Source organism: Pinus tabuliformis, chromosome 5_1, assembly GCF_031772625.1.
Source record: "Pinus tabuliformis cultivar Carrire ecotype Pingquan chromosome 5_1, CPIR1, whole genome shotgun sequence".
NCBI classification, from domain to species: Eukaryota; Viridiplantae; Streptophyta; class Pinopsida; order Pinales; family Pinaceae; genus Pinus; species Pinus tabuliformis.
This window is the reverse complement of record NC_142305.1, coordinates 404,421,687-404,445,216: the sequence shown is the minus strand read 5'-3', so window position 1 is coordinate 404,445,216 and position 23,530 is coordinate 404,421,687.

Below are 23,530 nucleotides of genomic sequence, written 5' to 3'. Positions count from 1 at the left end.
GCTTCATCTGTTGCTTTGGTTACTGAAGATGGAGAACCTTCGTGTTATCAGGAAGCAGTAGATGATACAGATAGCGAGAAATGGAAAATGGCTATGGAAGAAGAAATGAACTCCTTAGCCAAGAACAACACCTGGGATCTTGTAGAGCTTCCTGAAGGGAGAAGTGTTGTTGGATGTAAATGGGTCTTCAAGCTGAAACGGAAAGTTGATGGTAGTATTGAAAGGTATAAGGCACGACTCGTAGCGAAAGGGTATTCTCAGGTTGAAGGTATAGACTTTCATGAGATTTTTTCTCCAGTTGTAAAACTTGTTTCTATACGTACTATGTTGGCACTAACTGCGTTGCTTAATCTTGAGTTAGAACAGTTAGATGTTAAAACAACTTTTCTACATGGTGATTTGAACGAAGAGATATATATGGAACAACCAGAAGGTTTTGTACGAGGTCGCAGCAGAAGATTAGTTTGCAAGCTCAGGAAATCATTGTATGGTCTGAGGCAGTCTCCCAGACAATGGTACAAGAAGTTTGATTCCTTCATGGTGAGCCAGAACTTTATAAAAAGTGAGTATGATCATTGTGTGTACTTCAAAAGTTTCAATGACATGTTCATTATCTTAGCTTTGTATGTTTACGATATGCTTATTGCAAGCAAAAGCATGGAAGAGATCAACAGGTTAAAGGCTCAACTCTCTAGGATGTTTGATATGAAGGATCTTGGAGCAGCAAAACATATCTTGGGCATGGAGATACACAGAGACAGGAAAAATGGTAAGCTTTGGTTGTCATAGCAGAAGTATGTGGAGAAGGTACTTGAAAAGTTCTCTATGAATAATGTGAAACCTGTTAATGTTCCTTTAGCTTCCCATTTTAAGCTTTCTTTGGTTTTGAGTCCTATAGCTGATGAAGAAAAGCAGTATATGTCTCATGTACCATATGCAAACGTTGTAGGCAATTTAATGTATGCGATGGTATCTACACGACCTGACATTTCACATGCAGTTGGAGTTGTCAGCAGGTTCATGGAAAATCCAGGTAAAGAGCATTGGCAAGCAGTGAAATGGGTGCTTCGATATCTAAGAGGCACAAGTCACCATTGCATCGTCTTTAATGGTAGTGAAGGATCAGTTTGCGGATATGTAGATGCTGACTATGCAGGTGATTTGGACAAAAGAAGATCTACTACAGGTTATGTCTTTACTCTTGCAGGTGGAGCAATTAGTTGGATGTCAAAGCTTCAAGAAACAGTTGTGTTGTCCACTACCGAAGCTGAATATATAGTTGCTTCAGATGCCAGTAAAGAAGCAATCTGGTTAAAGGGTTTGCTCGATGAGATTGGAAGGACGCAAGAGAAAGTGAATGTACTTTGTGACAGTCAAAGCGCTATTCACTTGGCTACAAATCCTGCCTATCATAGCAGAACCAAGCACATTGATGTAAGGTATCATTTTCTGAGACATGTGATCGATGGCGGAAAAGTAGCTCTTAAAAAGGTCCATACACGAGAAAATTGTGCAGACATATTCACAAAGCCAGTTACAGTAGAGAAGCTGCGGTGGTGTTTAGCTTCTCTTGGCTTGCAGGAAAGATGATGAATGGGAAAATTGTTGTGAAGGTGGAGTTTGTTAGTTTGACAACGATTTAGTCGGTTTAGTAAATTTAGGTATAGACAGTTCCTTGTAACGAATAAGTTTGTAACGGTTGATTAGTTATGTAACTCTAAAACAGGCATTTGCCCATGAAATGAAACGCAGTGAAACTCATTGTTAAATCAAATAAAACAGTCCGATCCAATATTCAGTTTAGCGTTCGATTTCTGTCTTGTTGTTTCTCTCTTTCTTTCCTTCATTTGTACAACAGGGTCAATGTGATGTTGATATACCCCATATTCAATCTCGAAAATTGAGTCATTGGCACCAGAGAAAGCAACTTGGATCATGTAGAGTGAGCTTTTCCATAATAAATGGGCTAATTTTGAAGGTGCATCATTTGGTATTAGAGAAAGTATGCTCTTTGGAAACAGATACAAAGCAAGGTAATGCTCTCTAGGAAGAAAAAATTAGATCTTGAGATAATCATGAGTTGAGCAAAGGAAGATAAACATAGGCCTAGAGATGTGAGAAGATATGCAATAAAGGATATGTAGACGAAGGAGGTTCTAGAAATTGAAGTTGTGTAAAACTGTAGAGGTTAGTATTAGCAAGAGAAGCTAAATAGAGTTCAAGAAAATTGTTGAATGCAGAGGCAATCGAGTCTCAAGGTAAGGTTAGATGATATTAAAATTTTGCTCATAGAACAGATTATATATATAGAGTTAACAATTGAGAATACACTGTGACAATGCCCTCGGATTCTGAATCATAATAACAACCAACACAATGGGCACTCCCCTCTCACTCTGAAATCATAATAATAACCATTATATTTGATTGATCGGAAAGAAAGACTAACTGTTAAAACACACAGTAAATAAATAATAAAAAAGTTGTCCTATTGTAAAACTTATCTTCAATTCAATCCGCAGGGTATATAAAGCGTTACACAGGAAACATGATGCAAGAATAGTATGAATGATTAATATATAAGCATATTTGATCATTATGCAATTTCCATTTTGAATCCTTAAGACTGAAGACATATATGCTTATGCACCAGCTAGAACGGAAATAATAATTCCAACCACTGCAATAAACAGCCTAGCAGCAGCAGTCATACTTGTCAAACGTATTTATGCAGGTTGCGTCTTTATTTGAAGATTGATGGAATGAAGCGAGACATGAACCATTCTAAAAGGCAACAAGGAATTAAAAGTGGTCAATGTACTTTGGTAAATAGATATGGGCAAGCATTCATTTAGAGACTAAAGGAATTTAAAGTGGTCAATGTACTTTGGTAAATAGATATGGGCAAGCATTCATTTAGAGACTATTGCCGACATTCCATAAATAGTTGCATGATTTGATGACACTCAATAACAACATCATATTAATTTCGATTTGACATGAATTAAATGTAAAAAAAAAAAAATTGAGTTATATATGAATGTAAAATTCATTTTGTAATAGGTTAGAAAGTAAGAGGCAATAAAAAAAAGAGGGCAAGTCTCTGGGGAGAAAATGGTGGAGCAAATTTTGGTGGGCCCATGAAAGCAAGAGTTACTGTGTTACTCTGCCTGAATGTAAATCAGTATAAATATTAGTTTTTACTTTGCAAATGAGCCACAACCTCATGTGAATGTATTTTCATGTTTTAGAATTCAATACTAAGTTTATATTGTGTTTCTCCAACTTTATGTTGATTATCTTTGAAGTCTGAAATAGCTCCACTATGGGAGAAATCCAAGCCTGTGAAATAGCTTTTGTGGGGCGTGAAGGTAGGTGCACAAAATCATCTCTGCGGTATGGGAAGCTAGCTACGCAAAAGTAGCTTCGCGAAATTCAAATAGCTACGCAAAAGTAGCTTCACGAAATTCAAATACCTCTTCATGAAAATTAAATTATCCAAATATTTTTAAGATGTTATAGAAGCACGTTAAATGTTGTTAGTGTAAAAACAAGTGTTCTTAGTAACAGTAAAAATTGTTTTGAACACAGATTGTGTTTAGCATATTTACCTGTAGGTAGAAAGTTTTTCTTACACTCAAAAATGGCAACATCAAGCACAAGCTTGACTACTCCTCAAATACCTTCGTTTAATGGAAAAAATTATGATTATTGGGCTATTACAATGAAGGCCATGTCCAGCAGATGTAGCATCATACAATGCCTTATCTCAAAAAGAAAAAGATGTGTTAAGGGACAACAGGAAGAATTATTCAAAACCCCTATTTTGTATTTTCCAAGCGGTTCATGAAAGTATTTTCCCAAGAGTTTCAGCAGCAACGAAGTCCAAAAAAGCATGGGACACCCTCTAGACAGCCTACCATTGAATGGAAAATGTCAAGATAGCAAAGCAAATATTGAGGAGAGATTTTGAAACACTTTGTATGAAAGATTCTAAGAATATAGACTCATTTTTTACACATGTAAGTGGGTTGGTTACTTAAATCAGGTCTCATGGTGAGACACTTGAGGAAAGAAGAATAGTTGAGAAAGTTTTGAGGAGTTTTCCAGCAAGGTTTGAGGCCATTGTTGTGGCCATAGAAGAGACAAAGGATCTCTCACAGTTCTCAGTGGATGAGCTTAATGCATCACTGATTTCTCATGAACATAGAATAAATAGAGCAGCAAGCTCCTCATTGGAGTATGCCTTCAAGACACAAGTATCATTTGGTCAAGGTCGAGGTAGAGGAAGATCATATGCTAGAGGAAGAGGAAAAAGCCCACACAGAGGTGGAAGAAGCAGCCCTTCAAGCTCAAATGGAAGAGGAATCAATCAAAATCCATGTTAAGGCCCAAGCCAAAATCAAGCACAAGGTCAGAGGTATGACAAATCTCAAGTTCAATGTCATTACTGTAAAAGTATGGGTTATGCAAATGAATGTAGAAAGAAGAAATATGACATTAGTAACAAACAAAGCGTAAATTTCAGAAGAGAAAATCATAATCATGTTAGCATTTTTTAGGTTGTAGTGTAACACAAGAAAATTAGAGTGATATATGGTATCTAGATTTAGAGTGTACCAACCACATGTTAGGAAACATAGAAATGTTTTTTGATCTAGATGAAAGTGTGAAATCTAAAGTGACATTAGCGACTTATAGCAAAGTCTTTGTCATGGGAAAATGAAGAGTTAATATCCTAACAAAGAAGGGGGAGAAGAAATACATCTACGATGTTTACGTTGTCCCCAGTCTGAAACATAATCTCATGAGCGTTGGACAACTCATGTAGAAGCGCTACAATGTCTTCTTTAAAAACATTGTGTGAACAATTTTGGATAGGCCTCCAAGTAGACAACTGATTGCAAAGGTTCAAATGAAAACCAATAGAATGTTTCCCCTAAAAATAATATCATATTTGCAGAAAGAAGATGCACAAGCACAAAAATCGATGAACTCACAAGAAGATGGAAGAAAAATGGCAATTGTCACACAAGTAAACTTTCAAGAAGGGGTAAAAGATGAAAACTGGTTACGACACTTGAGATTTGCACATCTTAACTTTGGAGTTTTGAATTTGCTGCATAGGGAATACATGGTGAAGGGTTTACCACTCATAGAGAATCTAGACAACATATGTGAAGGATGTATCTTGAGCAAGCAACATAGAAAAACATTTCCAACAGGAAAGTTAGTGAGGGCAGAGGCACCTTTGGAGATTGTCCACTTAGATTTATGTGGGCCAATGCAGACACCATCAATTGGTGGAAGTCACTATATACTAATCTTCATAGATGACTACACAAGGAAGACACTGGTCTTTATCCTAAATTATAAAGGTGAAGTGTTTGAGCGCTTTCACCAATACAAGGCTCTTGTTAAAAAGAAAAGTGGACACTACATCAAAGTCCTTAGGACTGACAGAGGTGGAGAATACATCTCAACTGAATTCCTTCAATTTTACAAGGAGCATGGAATTCACAAGCAATTTATAGCAAGATATACACTGCAGCAAAATGGTGTGGCAGAAAGGAAGAATAGGACCATCATGGAGATGGCAAGGAGTATGTTGAAGGGAAAGCATTTTCCAAATGACTATTCGGTTGAAGCTATTGCTTGTGTAGCATATATCTTGAATAGATGTCAAAAGTGTCCATAACATTTTTACTGAAGAGACATGGAGTGGAAGAAAGCATAGTGTCACTTACATGAGAGTTTTTGGATGTATGGCTTATGCACATGTCTTGGATGAGTTGAGAAAGAAGTTGGATAGAAAGGGGGAGAAATGCATATTTGTTGGATACAATTATGGATCCAAGGGATACAAACTCTACAATCCATTAACCAACAAAGTCATAATCAACAGAGATGTGTAGTTCATAGAAGAGAAAGCATGGGATGGAATTTTAGAAAAGACAGTTAATGTCAAATCATGCATACCACATGAGGAAAAAGATGAATTAAGAGCAGCAAGTAACTCCTCAACAATGACTCCCTCTACTCCTATTCAAGCACAACAAATTAGGCAGCAAGAGACACCATCAAAAAATAATAAGACAGTTTCATGTAGTCAAGCAAGTGCTTCTCCAAGCATACCACGAAGCATGACACCAAGTGACATGTCAAGCCCATCTTCAACAAGCACAAGAAGACCAAAGTTTAGAAATTTAAATGAAATTTATGAGCAAGATGAAGTTGATAGTGGTGCAGCTTTGAATTCCTTATTTGCATTATTTTGTCATGTAGATGACCCAATGCACTTTGAAGATGCAGTGAAAGAAGAACAATGGGTTGCAGCAATGGAGGAAGAAATAGAAGCAATAGAAAGGAATGACACAAGGGAGTTAGTGAGACTTCCAAAAGGAAAACATGTCATTGGAGTGAAGTGGGTCTATAAGACCAAAAGCAACATTGAGGGAAGGATTGAAAGGCACAAAGCAAGGCTAGTTTTCAAAGGATACAAGGAGCACCATGGAGAAGATTACACGAAGACGTTCGTGCCAGTTGCGCCGATGGAGACAATTCATGTAGTTGTGGTGATTTCTACGCAGCACAAATGGAGAGTGTATCAAATGGACTTAAAATCAGCGTTCTCAAATGGAGTGCTAAAATAAGAAGTGTATGTCATGCAACCGCCTAGCTATGAGATTGAAGGTCAAGAAGACAAAGTGTATCGATTGAGAAAAGCGCTTTATGGATTGAAGCAAGCACCGTGCACAGTATAGTAGTATAGATGCTTACTTCTTGAACAATGGTTTCAACAAATGTGATGGTGAGCCTACTTTCTACATCAAAGAGAGTGAAGGTAAGATTCACATTGTCATCTTATATGTAAATGATTTTATTTTTACAGGTAGTGATGAGTTCTTCATCACTGATTTCAAACAAGTCATGAAGAGTGAATTTGAAATGACTGACTTGGGATTGTTAAGATATTTTTTGGGCATAGAAGTGAAGCAAAAATAAAATGGCATTTTTATCTCTCAAGAAAAGTATGTGGCAGAAATTGTGGAGAGGCTTAAAATGCAGAACAGCAAGTCCACACCAACTCCAACTATTATAGGGTTGAAGTTGAGCAAAGAATATTGCAGCAGCAATGTCAATCCAACATTATACAAAAGCATGACAGGCAGCTTGATGTATTTGACCACCACTAGGCTGAATATAATGTACGCAGTAAGTTTGGTGTCAAGATTCATGGAGACACCCAAGGAGACACATTGGCAAGCAACGAAAAGGATTATGAGATATGTCAATGGGACAAAAAAATATGGCATTTTGTACACAACAACAAGTGATTTTAGGCTAGTTGGTTACATTGACAGTGATTGGGTAGCCACTGTTGATGATAGAAAGAGCACGTCAGAATATGTTTTTCATTTGGATTTTGGAGCCGTTTCATGGGCCTCCAAGAAGCAGCCAATAGTGTCATTGTCAACAGTAGAAGCTGAATATGTCGCAGCAACAACGACAATGTGTCAGGCAGTTTGGATGAGAAGGATGTTGAGGGATCTTCATCATGACAAAGAGGGCACAACAACTATTTTTTGAGACAACATCTCAGCAATTGCATTTTCAAAGAATTCTATCTTCCATGAGAGGACCAACCATATTGATGCTAAATATCATTTTATTAGAGAGTTGATTAACAATGATGAAATTGTGTTGCAGCACTTTAGGTCACAGGACAATTTGTTGACATCTTCACAAAGCCATTGGCATGTGAACAAGGATAATTTTAGGGGCGAATGTTCGCCCTTTGGCGAAATTAAGGGGTTTTAAATTTTTAGTGGGCGAATATTTTGTATCATAGTACATTTTTACAAATCACCTCAAATAGCCCACCTTATTTTAAGGGAGAGGGTAAAAAAGGTAAATTTAGCCCTTGAAATTAGGACTTACAACCTTCCATTCGCCCATTTTCAAGAATAGGTTTTATTTAAGTGAATCCATTCGCCCATTTTCAAGAATAGGTTTTATTTAAGTGAATCCTATGGGCAAAATACCATATTTATAAAAGAGGTATGGTAAATTAATAAAAATATAAATAAATGAGAGGTATGGTAAATAAATAAAACATTTTTTATATTTACTCCATAAGTCACTTTATATACATGTAAGGGTGTAAACAAATAAAAATATAAGTAAAGTGGAGGTATGGTAAATAAATAAAACATCTTTTTATACTTACTCAAAAGGTATGGTAAATAAATAAAAATATAAATAAACTAGACGTATCGTAAATAAATAAAACCTCTTTTTATATTTAGTCCATAACCCTCGTTCTATTTATGAAGGCTCAAGAAAGAGGTTTTATTTAAGTGAATCCTATGGGCCAAATACCATATTTGTAAAAGGGGTATGGTAAATTAATAAAAATATAAATAAACGAGAGGTATGGTAAACAAATAAAACATTTTTTTATATTTACTCCACAAGTCACCTTATATTTACCATGGACTAGATTGTTATTCATACCATGCAAAAAACCATTATTAACCCTAATATTAGAATTAATAAAAATAAAAATGGCACATGGTATTTACCCATGGTATTCACCAAAATGGCACATGGTATTGACCCATGGTATTCACCTGGAATGTAGCCTATTTAAATGGGGGAATTAAACCAGCATGTAGCCTATGCTAAGATTCACTAGGACTTTACAAAGTTTTATTATTTAGTGAAAGACTCGACAAGATCTTACAAGATTTTATAATTGAGTAAAATATTCGCCATGCCTGGTGAGAGATTCGCCAAAAAATTCTATATACATATTATATTATTGATAAAATCGCCTTCCATTTTTCCTATATACCATGGAGATTCGCCCATTTATTATATTTATAAATTTAGGGGGGGTTCTTAAAATTTTCCCTGCATGTGAAAGTTTTGTTTATCTCAGAAACTGTTTGGTAATTGTCAATGGCAGCAATTGTGATTAAGGGGGAGTGTTGGAAATAATAATCCTAGCCTGACCGCAGCCATACTTGTCGGACGTATTTTTGCAGGTTCTCTCTCTATTTGAAGATTGAAGGACTGAAGCTAGACGTGAACCATTCTAAAACACAATTAAAGCGTTCAATGTACTTTGGTAAATAGATATGGGAAAGCATTCATTCAGAGACTATTGCCCAAACTCCATAAATAGCTACGTGATTCTGATCACACAGATCAACAACATCATATTAATTTCACTATGTCATGAATTAAATGTAAAATTGTATGTTGAGTTATATATGAATGTAAAAGTGATTTTGTGATAGGTTAGAGAGTAAGAGGCAAGAAAAAAGAGCACAAGTCTCTGGGGAGAAAATGGTGGAGCAAATTTTGGTGGGCACGTGAAAGCAACAGTTACTGTGTTTTACTGTATTACTCCGCTTGAATGTATATCAGTATAAATCTTAGTTTTCACTTGGTGAATGAGCCATAGCCTCATGTGAATGTATTTTCATGTTTTAGAATTCAATACTAAGTTTTTATTTTGTTGCTCCAACTTTATGTTGTTTATCTTTGAAGTCTGAAATAGGTCCGCTATGTGCAAAATCCAAGTCTGTGAAATAGCTTTGCGGTGCGCGAAAATAGTTTCATGAAATTAGCTCCATGGTGCGCGAAGCTAGTTGCGTGAAAGTAGCTTCACAAAAGTCAAAGTCCTCTGAAAATTAAATTTCCCAAATATTTTTAACAAACATTTCTCGTTTTGAATGAATGAGTTTATTTGATCTTCTGGTTCTTCAACGGCTACTACATTTTGAAGTTAATAGTGTTATGTATTATGTATAACAAAATAAATAAAAGATAGAAATTAGAATAAAATATTTTTCCAAGAAAATGGTTTTAGATAGTTTTCTTAATTATACAATTTAACAATGTTTAAAACAGAATAATAGTCATTTAGATCAAAATATTTACACAACATTTAATTTATGTAATAAAAAAGTGACGATTGCGCACACCCTCTAAATTTTAAAAATAAAAGCATTTGGAAACCTTGATATTATCCATTAAATTGTGATAACTAAAATAATTTGATAAGTTTTGTTTTCTCAAAAACCATCACTTACCTCATCTTTGGCAATTCTTAGCTTCAACATATATGCTCCTATTGAATCCACTCAACTTCCACTTGAACCAAATATTCCCACAATCTTCCCCCTTTACTTCATTTCAAAAATATGTAATTATGACCCCATATATTTCAATATAGACATTGATTTAGAGAAGGCATTCAAGTTGAATTAACAGAGTTGGGAATCACAAATTGCAATATTACAGACTTGATTGTTAGAGAAGACGTTCAAGTTGAATTAACAGAGGTGGGAATCACAAATTGCAGGATTACAAACTTGGTGGTTGCAGAACAATTCATATATGTTATTTATAATACCACCCATCTCATGCTATATAAAAAAATAAACCTCATGATGAATGACCTCCACACATGATTTCTCACAAATATAGAATCACCCTTAGATTCACGCTATAACAAGCCTTTTCTTAAAATTCAACACATTGGTTCCAGAAACAAACCTTACAATAATCTCTATCTTCGAATTTCCATGAAAAGCAGCTAAGTTTGAGTTTATTTTCATCCCAAATAAACACAAATATGAATGGTTTCCTACATTTGAAAACTGATTTACGGAGAGGTTCCTCCAATGAGCTACTTACTAACAACAATTTCCAGAACGAACTACACAAATATTTGCGGAACCCTTGGATTTCACGCATAGGTGCCCAACCCTCAGTCCTGGATGAAGCCCTATCGAGTTCCCACCTATTAGAAGTTATGGTAATCGAATTAGCTTAGATGTTGCCTCCTTTGCTATTGATGGTGATGCTTCTGATACCCATCAATAGAAACTAGAATTGCTACTAAAACTCGTCTGGGTTTCTACCTTAGTAGCTAGTTATAGTTGAACTAAAGAGGGTGTTTGATCAACCGTGGTTCAACCTGTGATCCAAATGGACCCTAAGTGTGTCCCCTACTGTCCAAACTTTGAGCCGTGTCGATCTCAATCTTCCCATAAACGACAAATAGTAATTTTCAATGTTTTATATATAATAATAGTGGAGAATATGCGAGTCAATAGATTGAAGAATACCTTTCTCAGTCATGTATTTCTTGCTAGAGGTTCGTTGCTCATATGCCTCAGTGGAATGGCATGGAATAAAGGAAGAATAAGACTTTGGTCGAGATCATTCACTACCTGTTAGAGGACAAAGAGCTGTCAACTAAGTTTTGGGTTTAATATGTTTACTTTGCTAAATATCTCTTGAACCTTGTTCCAACTAGAGCTATCAGTGATGCGACTCTAGTAGAGAAATGGTGTGGAAATAATCTTGATCACCTCACAGAATTCATATGTGTTCCTTGGGCACACATTTCCAATGATTACAAGAAGAAATTGCATGAAAATATTCACAGTTGCATCATGATGGGCTATTAAAGAATCTAAAGCCTATCGACTTTTTTACCCTCTCAAACAATACATCATCATAAGTAGAAACATGATCTTTGATGAGAATACTTAAGGTATTAAGTTGTTGAACTCTTCCTCTAGTCTATTACATAGTGATCCTTTTGGTATTTTGGTAGAAACTATATCGACTATTCCCTCATTTGGCATTTCGACCAATCAATCGAGCTTTGTTCCTAAGTCAACTGGTAATTAGATCACATCAAATGAGATTGTTACATATCCTAATCAAACTTTTGGAGCGAATGAAAGTTCGTCGACCCCTTTTCTACCTTGGTGGGTTACTAAGACAATTGAAGTTGTTGGACATGATGTTGGTGACATCTCTTCAAGCCAACAGAATCGCAGTCAGAAATAATATGGTTGTTTTTCTTTGATGGCTTTTGTTTTGGAGACTTGTGGTCCTGACAGTTATGCATATGCACAAGGAAAACTTGAACGGGAGTAGGCTATGATAGCTTAAATGAATTCCTTATTGAAGAATCACCCTTGGGATTTAGTTCGTCAATCCCAAGGGAATATTGTGGTGAAATGTTAATGGTTTTTTAATATGTTTCCATAGAATGTCCTTGGAAGGGAGATCCATTCCTTGAAGATGGAAATATTGAATAGACAAGTATAAAATTGGTGTTCCATATTAATGAACCACAATAAAGTAGGTTTCCATTGGCCTCAACACTGCCAAATATACAAACTGAAGATACCTTGGTTGCCTCACATTACATAATGGAGAAAATTGATCCAAGACATAAATGACCATAATGATCAGTAGGAACTTCTGCCATCATAGAGTAGACAGTGGTGACAATATCCCAACATCTCAAAATATGGGTTCAATTGTGTTATGTACTTCTTTTCTAAACCCTAGATTGTCATGGTTTTCATATGAGTGAGATCCATTACTCATTGAGCCATATTCAAGTTTGAATTTTATCTCAAATATTAAATAAGCTTCCGATGTACAAGATGGCTATAATGAGCATGATATCATTGAGGAAGAAATGTACATAGACCAACCTCAGGGCTTTAGTAACCTGATTCCTTGGTGGAGAATATGCGAGTCAACAGATTCAAGAATACCTTTCTCAATCATGTATCTCTCACTAGAGGTTTGTCACTCATACCCCTCATTGGAATGGCATGCAATAAAGGAAGAATAACACTTTGGTCGACATCATTCACTACCTGTTACAAGACAAAGAGCTGTCAACTAAGTTATGGGTTTAATATGTTTACTCTGCTAAATATCTCTTGAACCTTGTTCCAACTAGAGCTCTCAGTGATGCGACTCTAGTAGAGAAATGGTGTGTAAATAATCTTGATCACCTCACAAAATTCATATGTGTTTCTTGGACACACATTTCCAATGATTGCAGGAAGAAATTGCATGAAAATATTCACAGTTGCATCATGATGGGCTATTCTGAAGAATCTAAAGCCTATCAACTTTTTTACCCTCTCAAACAATAGATCATCATAAGTAGAAACATGATCTTTGATGAGAATACTTTAGGTATTAAGTTGTTTAACTCTTCCTCTAGTCTATTACATAGTGATCCCTTTGGTATTTTTGTAGAAATTATATCGACTATTCCCTCATTTGGAATTTCGACCAAAAATCGAGCTTTGTTCCTATGTCGATTGGTAATTAAATCACATCAAATTAAATTGTTACATATCCTAATCAAAATTTTGGAGTGAATGAAAGTTCATTGACCCCTTGCCTACCTTGGTGGGTTGCTAAGGCAATTGAAGTTGTTGGACATGATGTTGGTGACATCTCTTCAAGCTAACAAAATGACAGTCAGAAATAACATGTCTATGTTTATTTGATGGCTCATGTTTTTGAGACTTGTGATCCTAACAGCTATGCATATGCACAAGGAAAACTTGAATGAGAGTAGGCTATGATAGCTTAAATGAATTCCTTATTGAAGAATCACACTTGGGATTTAGTTCGTCAACCCCAAGGGAAGATTGTGGTGAAATGTCAATGGGTTTGTAATATGTTTCCATAGAATGTCCTTGGTAGGGAGATCCATTCCTTGAAGATGGAAATATTGAATAGACAAGTATAAAATTGGTGTTCCATTTGAATGAACCACTGTAAAGTAGGTTTCCATTGGCCTCAACACTGCCAAATATATAAACTAAAGATTCCTTGGTTGCATCACATTACATAATGGAGAAAATTGAACCAAGACATAAATGACCATATTGATCATTAGGAACTTCTGCCATCGTAGAGTAGACAGTGGTGACAATATCCCAACATTTCAAAATATGGGTTCAATTGTGTTATGTACTTCTTTTATAAACCCCAAATTGTCATGGTTTTCATATGAGTGAGCTCCATTACTCATTGAGCCATATTCAAGTTTGAATTTTCTATCAAATAGTACATAAGCTTTCGATGTCCAAGATGGCCATAATGAGCATGAGATCATTGAGGAAGAAATGTACATAGACCAACCTCAGGGCTTTAGTAACCCGATTCCTTGGTTACCCTTTTTTATCCTGTTAAACAACATATCATCATAAGTAGGAACATGATCTTTGATGAGAATACTTTAGGTATGAGGTTGTTGAACTCTTCATATACTCTATTACACAGTGATCCATTTGGTATTGTTGTAGAAAGTATATCGTTTGTTCCCTCCTTTGGTATTTCGACCAATCAGTCGAGCTCTATTCACGAGTCATAATAAGTCCACATTGAATGAAATTGTTACATATCCTAATGAACCTTGTCTACCTTGGTGGGTTTCTAAGCCAATTGAAGTTGTTGGACATGATGTTAGTGACATCTCTTCAAGCAGACAGACTCACCGTCAGAAACAACATGGCAGTGTTTCTTTAATGGCTTGTATTCGTGAGACTTATGATCCTAACAGTTATGCATATGCACAAGGAAAAATTAAATGAGAATAGGCTATGATACTTCCATACAATGTCTTTGGCAGGGAGATCCATTCCCTGAAGATGGAAATATGGAATAGACAATTATAAAGATGGTGTTCCAACTGAATGAACCATTGTAAAGTTTATGTCCATTAGCCTCAACACTGCCAAATATATAAACTGAAGATTCCTTGGTTGCATCACATTACTGAATGGAGAAACTTGAACCAAGATATAAGTGACCATATTTATCATTCGAAACTTTTGCCATCATAGAGTAGACAATGATGACAATATCCCAATATTTCAAAATATGGGTTCAATTGTGTTCTATACTTGTTTTCTAAACCCCAAATTGTCATGGTTTAGATATGTGCTTCCATGGGAATGATCACAACATTTTTAATACAGATTTATTCCCAATATTGGCATGGGTGAAAAGCTTGAATGGAACCATTGGATGTGTGGAAAAAATTCAACCTTGGGGCTTTGAAATCGGGGTGCAGAAGATCAAGCTCATCCATCTTGAATTCTAAAGACATTCCAAAGCATTTTCTTGTCATCTACTACAAGATAATCAAAGTTCTAGCAATATCATCCACCTGCAAAACAGAATGAGGGGTTTATCAAGTTTAAAACTAATGTATTACTATAATTGGGAAATTTTGAAAAATCAAACATTTGAACCATAAAATCATAAATTAAAATTACCTCAATCAGAAATGACTAGTTTATACATTTAATACAAAAATCCTCTTTTAAACAACTTTCTCAACTAAGTAAACTAGAACTTTCCATTTACGTAAAACAAAAATATTATTCAACAAATTTAGGAGGAGATGAACTGAGACTTGCATGTTGTATTTTTTTTTTTTTTTTTTTTTTTTTTTTTTTTTTTTTTTTTTCAGGAAGGTAACTATGACTCAACCATCATTCAGGGTGATGTGAAAAGATATTATCTGTGGCATAATTTATTCTACAACAAAACAGGGGAGGCAATGCAGTTTCTCAATTGAAAATAATGCGAAGGCGATGTCTCCTCCTCTTCCGAAAAGAACACGAACATGCATCATCTCCTTCTTCTTCATCTTCTGGATTTATCTCTTCTTTTCAATATCATTCTCATGTGTTGTAGCAGAATGAACTCGTCAGTCTCCTCCTTCAAAAGAAATATTTCCCTGCTCTAGAAAGAATGTGTCGAGCACTGGAACATTAATCCAATCCCCGTATCTCTGTCTACCCAACTCGCTCTTGTCCAGAAATAAAGAAATCACCAGCTATAATTGTCAAATAAGGTCGGCCTGTGGCATCAAAAGCATCACCGCTACCAATACCTCCCCACAAATTCCCCTGTTATTCATAACTTAGGATTTCTTTAACCACCCAAAAAAAATATTTTGTGAATTTAAATATACTTATTTACAATGTGCTTCAAGAAAAGTATCTAACGATTTCAAAAGCTAAAAGTCGAGTTCAACCTCATATTTGAACTAAAAATGAAATTTTACCCTCTGCTTCTTCATCGACAATCTGACGGTCTGGTCGCATCACAAACAACATTAATAATAAACCTATATACCACAAAGCACATTAGAATCGGAAACCATCACATGGAAGGAACACATGCTCCCAAGGTGAAATGATGTACTACCTATCATCACTTTGGTGAATTCATCTCCAAGTATATCGATCGTTCCCTCTTTTGGCATTTCGACCAACCAGTCGAGCTCTGTTCTTGAGTCTTAGTTAGTACACATAGAATGAAACCGTTACATAACCTAATCAACCTTTTGGAGTGAATGACAGTTCATGGACCCCTTGTCTACATTGTTGGGTTGCTAAGATAATTGAAGCTGGTTGACATGATGCTTATGACATCTCTTCAAGCCAACAAAATCACATTCAGAAACAACATGGCAGTGTTTCTTTGATGGCTCCTATTCATGAGACTTGTGATCCTTACATTTATGCATATGCACAAGAAAAATTTGAATGAGAGTAGGCTATTATAGTTCCATAAAATGTATTTGATAGGGAGATCCATTCCTTGAAGATGGCAATATTGAATAAACAAGTATAAAAGTGGTGTTCCAACTGAATGAACCATTGTAAAGTTTGTTGGGTATACGACCAAAGTCCCACACTGACTAGAAGTGGGGAGGATCATGGGTATATAAGGATGGACAAATATCTCCATTGGTATGAGGCCTTTTGGGGTAAAGCCCAAAAACAAATCCATGAGGGCTTAGGCCCAAAGTGGACAATATCATACCATTGTGGAGATATGTGGTGTCTAGATTCCTTACAAGTGGTATCAGAGCCATGCCCCGAAGTTAGCCAAGTGGATGAATCCTCGGAATACCGAACGAAGGTGGTGGGCCCCAGTAATATCACGATGGGATCCGTGGATGAGCTCGGTTAGACAGGCGGTGTGCTCCGGATTCTTCATGGACGTGTCTTGGTCCCAACACGGTGAAGAGGAGTTGACCTGGGATAGAGCAAGCTCTCGAGGCAGGTGGTGCTTCCATGTAAGGCGTGTGCTTCCAACGCATTGGAGCGGAGAATCCTGGTTGGTAGAGAGTGGACGGATGGATAATCGTTTGAGGGGAGGCTCGATGGTCCTTTGTTCGAGGGGAGGATTGTTGGGTATACGACCAAAGTCCCACATTGACTAGAAGTGGGGAGGATCATGGGTATATAAGGATGGACAAATATCTCCATTGGTATGAGGCCTTTTGGGGTAAAGCCCAAAAACAAATCCATGAGGGCTTAGGCCCAAAGTGGACAATATCATACCATTGTGGAGATATGTGGTGTCCAGAGTCCTTACAAAGTTGGCTTCCATTGGCCTCAACACTGCCAGATATATAAATGGAATATTTCTTGGTTGTGTCACCTTACATAATGGAGAAACTTGAACCAAGACATAAATGACCATATTGATCATTCGACACTTCTGCCATCATAGAGTATAAAACGGTTACAATATCCTAGAATTTCAAAATATGGGTTCAATTGTGTTTTGTACTTGTTTTCTAAACCCCAAATTGTCATGGTTTTCATATGTGCTTCCATGGGTATGTTCACAACATTTCTAATACATATTTATTCCCGATATCGAAATGGGTGAAAATATTGAATGGAACCCATTGGATGTGTGGAAAAATTTCGATCTTGATGGCTTTGAAAGAAGGGTGTAGAATATCTAGCGCACTTTGAAAACACTGCAAAGCATTTCTTGTTATCTACTACAACATCATCAAATTTATCGTAAGATGATCGACCTAGAGAATAGAATGAGGGTTTTATTAAGTTTAAAACTAATGTATGACTATAATTGGGAAATTTGAAAAATCAAATATTTGAACCCTAGAATCAAAAATTAAGATTACCTCAATCAGAAATGACTAGTTTATACATTTAATAAAAATATCATCTTTTAAAGAACTTTCTCAACTAAGTAAATTGGAACTTTCCACTTCCATAAAACAAAAATATTATTAAAAAAATTTAGGAGGAGATGAACTGAAACATGCATGTTTTTTTTTTTAATAAGATAACTAGGAGTGAAGCATCACTCAAGGTGATGAGAAGATATACTATTTGTGGCATAATTAATTCTACAACAAAAAAATAGAAGGAAAAACAGTTTTTCAATTGAAAATATGTTTTGTAATGTGAAGGCGGTGTCTCCTTCTCTTCTGAAAAGAACATGAACATATGTTCATCACCTCCTTCGTCTTCTTCTTCTAGATTTCTGTCTTATTTTTTATCTCATTCTCATGTCTTGCAGCAAAATCAACCCATAAATCTCCTCCTTCAAAAAGAAATATTTCCCTGCTCTGGAAAGAACGTGTCAAGCATGGGAAGATTAATCCAATCCCCCTCTCTCTTTCTACCACCTCATTCTTGTCTGACAAGTAAGAAATCGTTAGCCATAACTATCGAATAAGGTCAGCTTGTGGCATCAAAAGCATCACCACTAGCAATACCTCCCAACAAAATTCCCCTATTATCGAGAACTTAGTATTTCTTCCGCCACCCAAGAATGTTATTTTGAGGATTTAAATATACTTATTTTCAATGTGCTTCAAACAAAGTGTCTAACAAATTCAAAAGCTAAACGTCAAGTTTGACCTCATCTTTGAATGAAAAATGCCATTTTACCCTCAGCTCCTTCACTGAAAATCTGGCAGTCTTGTTCCATCACAAACAACATTAATAATAAACCTGTATACAACAAAGCACATTAGAATTGGAAATCTTCACGTGGAAGGAACGCACACTGCGAAGGTGAAATGATGTACTACCTATCATCACTTTTGTTATTTCATCTCCTAAGTATATCGATTGTTCCCTCCTTTGGCATTTCGACCAATCAATCGAGCTCTGTTCCTAAGCCATAATCAGCCCACATCGAATGAAACTGTTACATATGCTAATCAACCTTTTGGATTGACAAAAGTTGACGTAACCCTTGCCTACTTTGGTGGGTTGCTAAGACAATTACAGCTTTTGGACATGATGTTGGTGACATGTCTTCAAGCCAACAGACTCACAGTCAGAAACAACATTGCAGTGTTTCTGTGATGGCTCGTGTTCAAGAATTAACGTGGTTCACCCAACCAATCTGGGCTACGTCCACACAACTAAGCATCGGCAATATTATTAATCAATAAACAGGAGATTAAATAAACTCTCACATTACACCCAGCTATCCGTATGACCACCTCTTTTATAGCAGGGAGAATCTAACTGCCTCTCACATCAAATTTAGGATGCATTAATTTTCTCCCAACAACCTGGAGCTAATCCAGCAACAGATTTTCTATTGTTGTCACACACTGGGATTTTTGCCTATTTGGTTTAAAACAGAAAAATCTCAACAAAACAATAGAGGCAATGCATTTTTTCAATTGAAAATATGTTGTGTAATGTGAAGGAAGTGTCTCCTCCTCTTCTGAAAAGAACACAAAGATGCGTCATCTCCTTCATATTTTTCTTCTCGATTTCTCTCGTCTTTTTAATCTCATTCTCACGTCTTGTAGCAAAATGAACCCGTCAGTCTCCTCCTTCAAAAGTAATATTGCCATGCTCTGGAAAGAATGTGTCGAGCATTGGAAGATTAATCCAATCACCCTCTCTATATCTACCAACCTCATTATTGTTCACCAAGCAAGCAATTGCCAGCCATAATTATCAAATAAGATTAGCTTGTGGCATCAAAAACATCACCACTACCAACACCTCCCCAAAAAATTCCCATGTTATTCAGATCTCAGGATTTCTTCAGCCACCCATGAAAGTTATTTTGAGAATTTAAATATACTTATTTTAAATGTGCTTCAAGCAAAGTGTCTAACAATTTCAAAAGCGAAAATTCAAGTTCGACCTCATCTTTGAACAAAAAATGCAAGTTTACCCTCCGCTCCTTCATTGGCAATCTGACAGTCCGGTATACAACAAAGCACATTGTCATAGGAAATACTCACGTGGAAGGAATGCATACTCCCAAGGTGAAATTATGTACTACCTATCACAACTTTGGTGAATTCATCTCCACGTTTACATTTGTTGAAATTGCATACTCTTTCGGAATGCATCACATCCATTTACAAAATGCTGGAAAGTATCGCTCAAAAAGCTTCTTCTGCCACAAATTCCATATGAAAATACATATGGGCAACCATGAATACCTAGAGCATTCCCAAAGTAATGAGATGAAGGCTCATAATATTGGGCTTTTTCAGTTTATCCGTGCAGGTCCGAATCTCACTTGTGGGGTATATGGATATAGGAGTGGATCTTGTTGCGATGTCAATGGAATAGGTCAATTGAATTTATGATTCATATTGCTTGTTGTGGGAGGTGGTTCGCTGTGAAGGTGAGTGCCAGTGACATTGAAGATTTCTTGGTATACTTGTAAAAAGAACGAGAAAAATGTAAGAAAATTTAAGAGGTTAGGTTTTAATAACTATTTCTTCCGACTATTTTCACGTGGGATGATAAAATGGTTGAGCATTTTCTAATCCTCCAACATATAATTAAAGGATGTAAAATGATGACAGGTGGGCCTTGGGGCATAATTATGATGAAATATATTATTTAATCAAGAATGGATCAAATAAGAGTGGTTCTAATCCAAATTGTTATTGATTAAATTTTGAAATAATAAAATCAAGTAAACCAAAAATTTGTTAAAGAAACTTGATTAATAATTCAAAATAACTAATTTTTCAATTTTAAAGATTTTTTTTTTATTTAATTTTTTTATGTTAAATATGGTGGAGAAGTTGACACCATACCATTAAATCTCTAGTAACAAGCTATATACTAGTTAACACGTTACAAGGGAGTTGTCCCAACTTAACAAGGAAACAGGGGAGTTGTCCCAAATGTAACAAGGAAGGAGTTGCCACCACTAGAAGGAGTTGCTATTTTTCATGCTATTTTTTCCAAAATCAAGTTAAATATCTATTGATCTTAATATATGATATATATTGGTTTAATGTGTTAAAACACGTAAGTAGAATTTGTCAAAACCTCATAGATTTTAATTTAGAAAACAAGAGTTCAATTTGTTCCTGCAATTCAAACATTACATTTAACATTATATCTTAAAAAATATATATGTTGATTATATACAAAACATGACTCTGAATCAATTTATGTTATGAAATAATTTTTAAAATTCAAAATAAAATTTAATTACGATAAAATCTATTATTTAACCAATAATGCATCACATAAGAGTGGTTCTAATTCAAAGTAAATTATTATCGATTAAATTTTGAAATAATAAAATTAAGTAAAACAAAAATTAGTTAAAAAATCTTGATTAATAATTTAAAATAACTAATTTCTCAATTTGAAAGAAAAAGTTGTATTTAATTTGTTTATGTTAAATATAGTGGAGAAGTTGACACCATACCATTAAAGCTTCAGTAACAAGCTATATGCGAGTTGTCACCTTACAAGGGAGTTGTCCCAACTATATGTAACAAGGAAAAAGGGGAGTTGTCCCAAATGTAACAATCAAGGAATTGCCACCACTAGAAGAAGGAGTTGAAACCGCATAATTTAAAGTAAAAAATCAATGAGTTACACATATTGTTTTTTTTTCTTTAAATTATGTGGATGCAACTACCTATTTTAGTGGTGGCAACTCCCTTGTGGGGAGTTGTCCCAAATGTAACAATGAAGGAGTTGCCACCACTAGAAGAAAGAGGTTGGACCACATAATTTAAAGTAAAAAATCAGTGAGTTACACATATTTTTTTTCTTTAAATTATGTGGAAGCGACTACTAGTTTTAGTGGTGGCAACTCCCTTGTTTCCTTGCTATCGTGGTGGAAACTCTCATGTTTCCTTGTTACAGTTGAGATAACTTCCCTATAACTACAACAACTCATCTGTAGCTTGTTACTAAAGCTTTAATGGTATGGTGTCAACATCCCCACCATATTTACACATAAACGAACTTCCCTATAATGGTGGCTTGCTATTAAAGCTTAATGGTATGGTATCAACTTCTCCACTATATTTACACATAAAAAAATTAAATAGAAAATTTTCTTCCAGATTGAAAAATTAATTATTTTAGATTATTAATCAAATTTCTTTAACTAGTTTTTGTTTTACTTAATTTTATTAATTCAATATTTAATAATTAATAATTCGCTTTTGATTAGAACTACTCTTTTGATCGTTCTATTAAATAATACATTTTATCATAATTTATGTTTGCTGTAATATAAAGTTAAATTAAGTGACAAGTTAATTTGTGAGTTTTCTCACCTTAATTTAATTGATTTCTACTTGGTCGTAAAATTTTCTTCAATTTTATTTTAAATTAAAAAAAAATGGTTTTATACCATAAAGTGATTCAAAATAGAGTTTAGGATATAATCAATATAATATAATTTTTTTAAGGTATAATGTTTGAATGACAAGAACACATTGAACTCTTGTTTTCTAAATTAAAATCTACCCGGTTGGGAGGAATTCTACTTATGTGTTTCAACACTATATATATATATATATATATATATATATATATATATATATATATTATTTTTGGAAAAAAAATAGCATGGTAAATGTAAAACTTTCTAAAAATTGCAAACTAAACTTAATTTGCATTGTCACACTCTAAATCCAATAAATATTTAAAAACTCAGGTTTATGAATTCCTACCAATGGAACAATTGATGTTTATACGGAATGAACACTATCCACCTACCTTTGAAAGGGATCATGCAACCACAACTTCAAAAATCTAATTTTCTTTTAAAGTGTGAAAATTAATATGTCACAACTTCACAGTTCTAATTTTCTTTTACACCATGAAAATTAATATGCAAATGATAGATTGCATTAAATAATGAAAGGTGTCTTACATCAAGTTGTATGTGATCCTCTAATTTGATTTTTAAGCATGTCTCCCCTCCCTACCATATGATCCCGGGTCGCCATGATGATGAGGCACATCCTAAACCGAATGTGTTAGTGAGACTTGAGAAGAATAAACACAATTTATATATATATATATATATATATATATATAATTGAAAATGATATATTGAATTTCAAAATTAAAATTAATTTAAAATATCTTTATAAATAATTTATTTTATTGGTTGTTTTTTTCATTATTTAACTAAATATAAAATACAAATTCATTGATTTCTTTTAAATTTAATTAATCACACTACTATGTTTTAATCATCGATAAGGCCATTCATTAGTTATAAATTCATTGATTTCTTTGAAATATAATTGATCACACTATTATTTTTTCATCATCCATAAGCCCATTCATTAATGGAATGCTTTCAAGGGAGCATTTATTTGGTAAAAATATCTACTTTGTCATTGGAGTTCAAGCCTTTGAAATCTTAACGAAACCAATCTTATGATTTAAAAATTGTCACAATATGTAGATTGTAGCAGCAATTAATATTATTTGGTTTGAGAGTTTTGTACGAGTGACTTTGACTTAATGGTGATAGATTTAAAAATTGTCACAATATGTAGATTGTAGCAGCAATTAATATTATTTGGTTTGAGAGTTTTGTACGAGTGACTTTGACTTAATGGTGATATTTTACG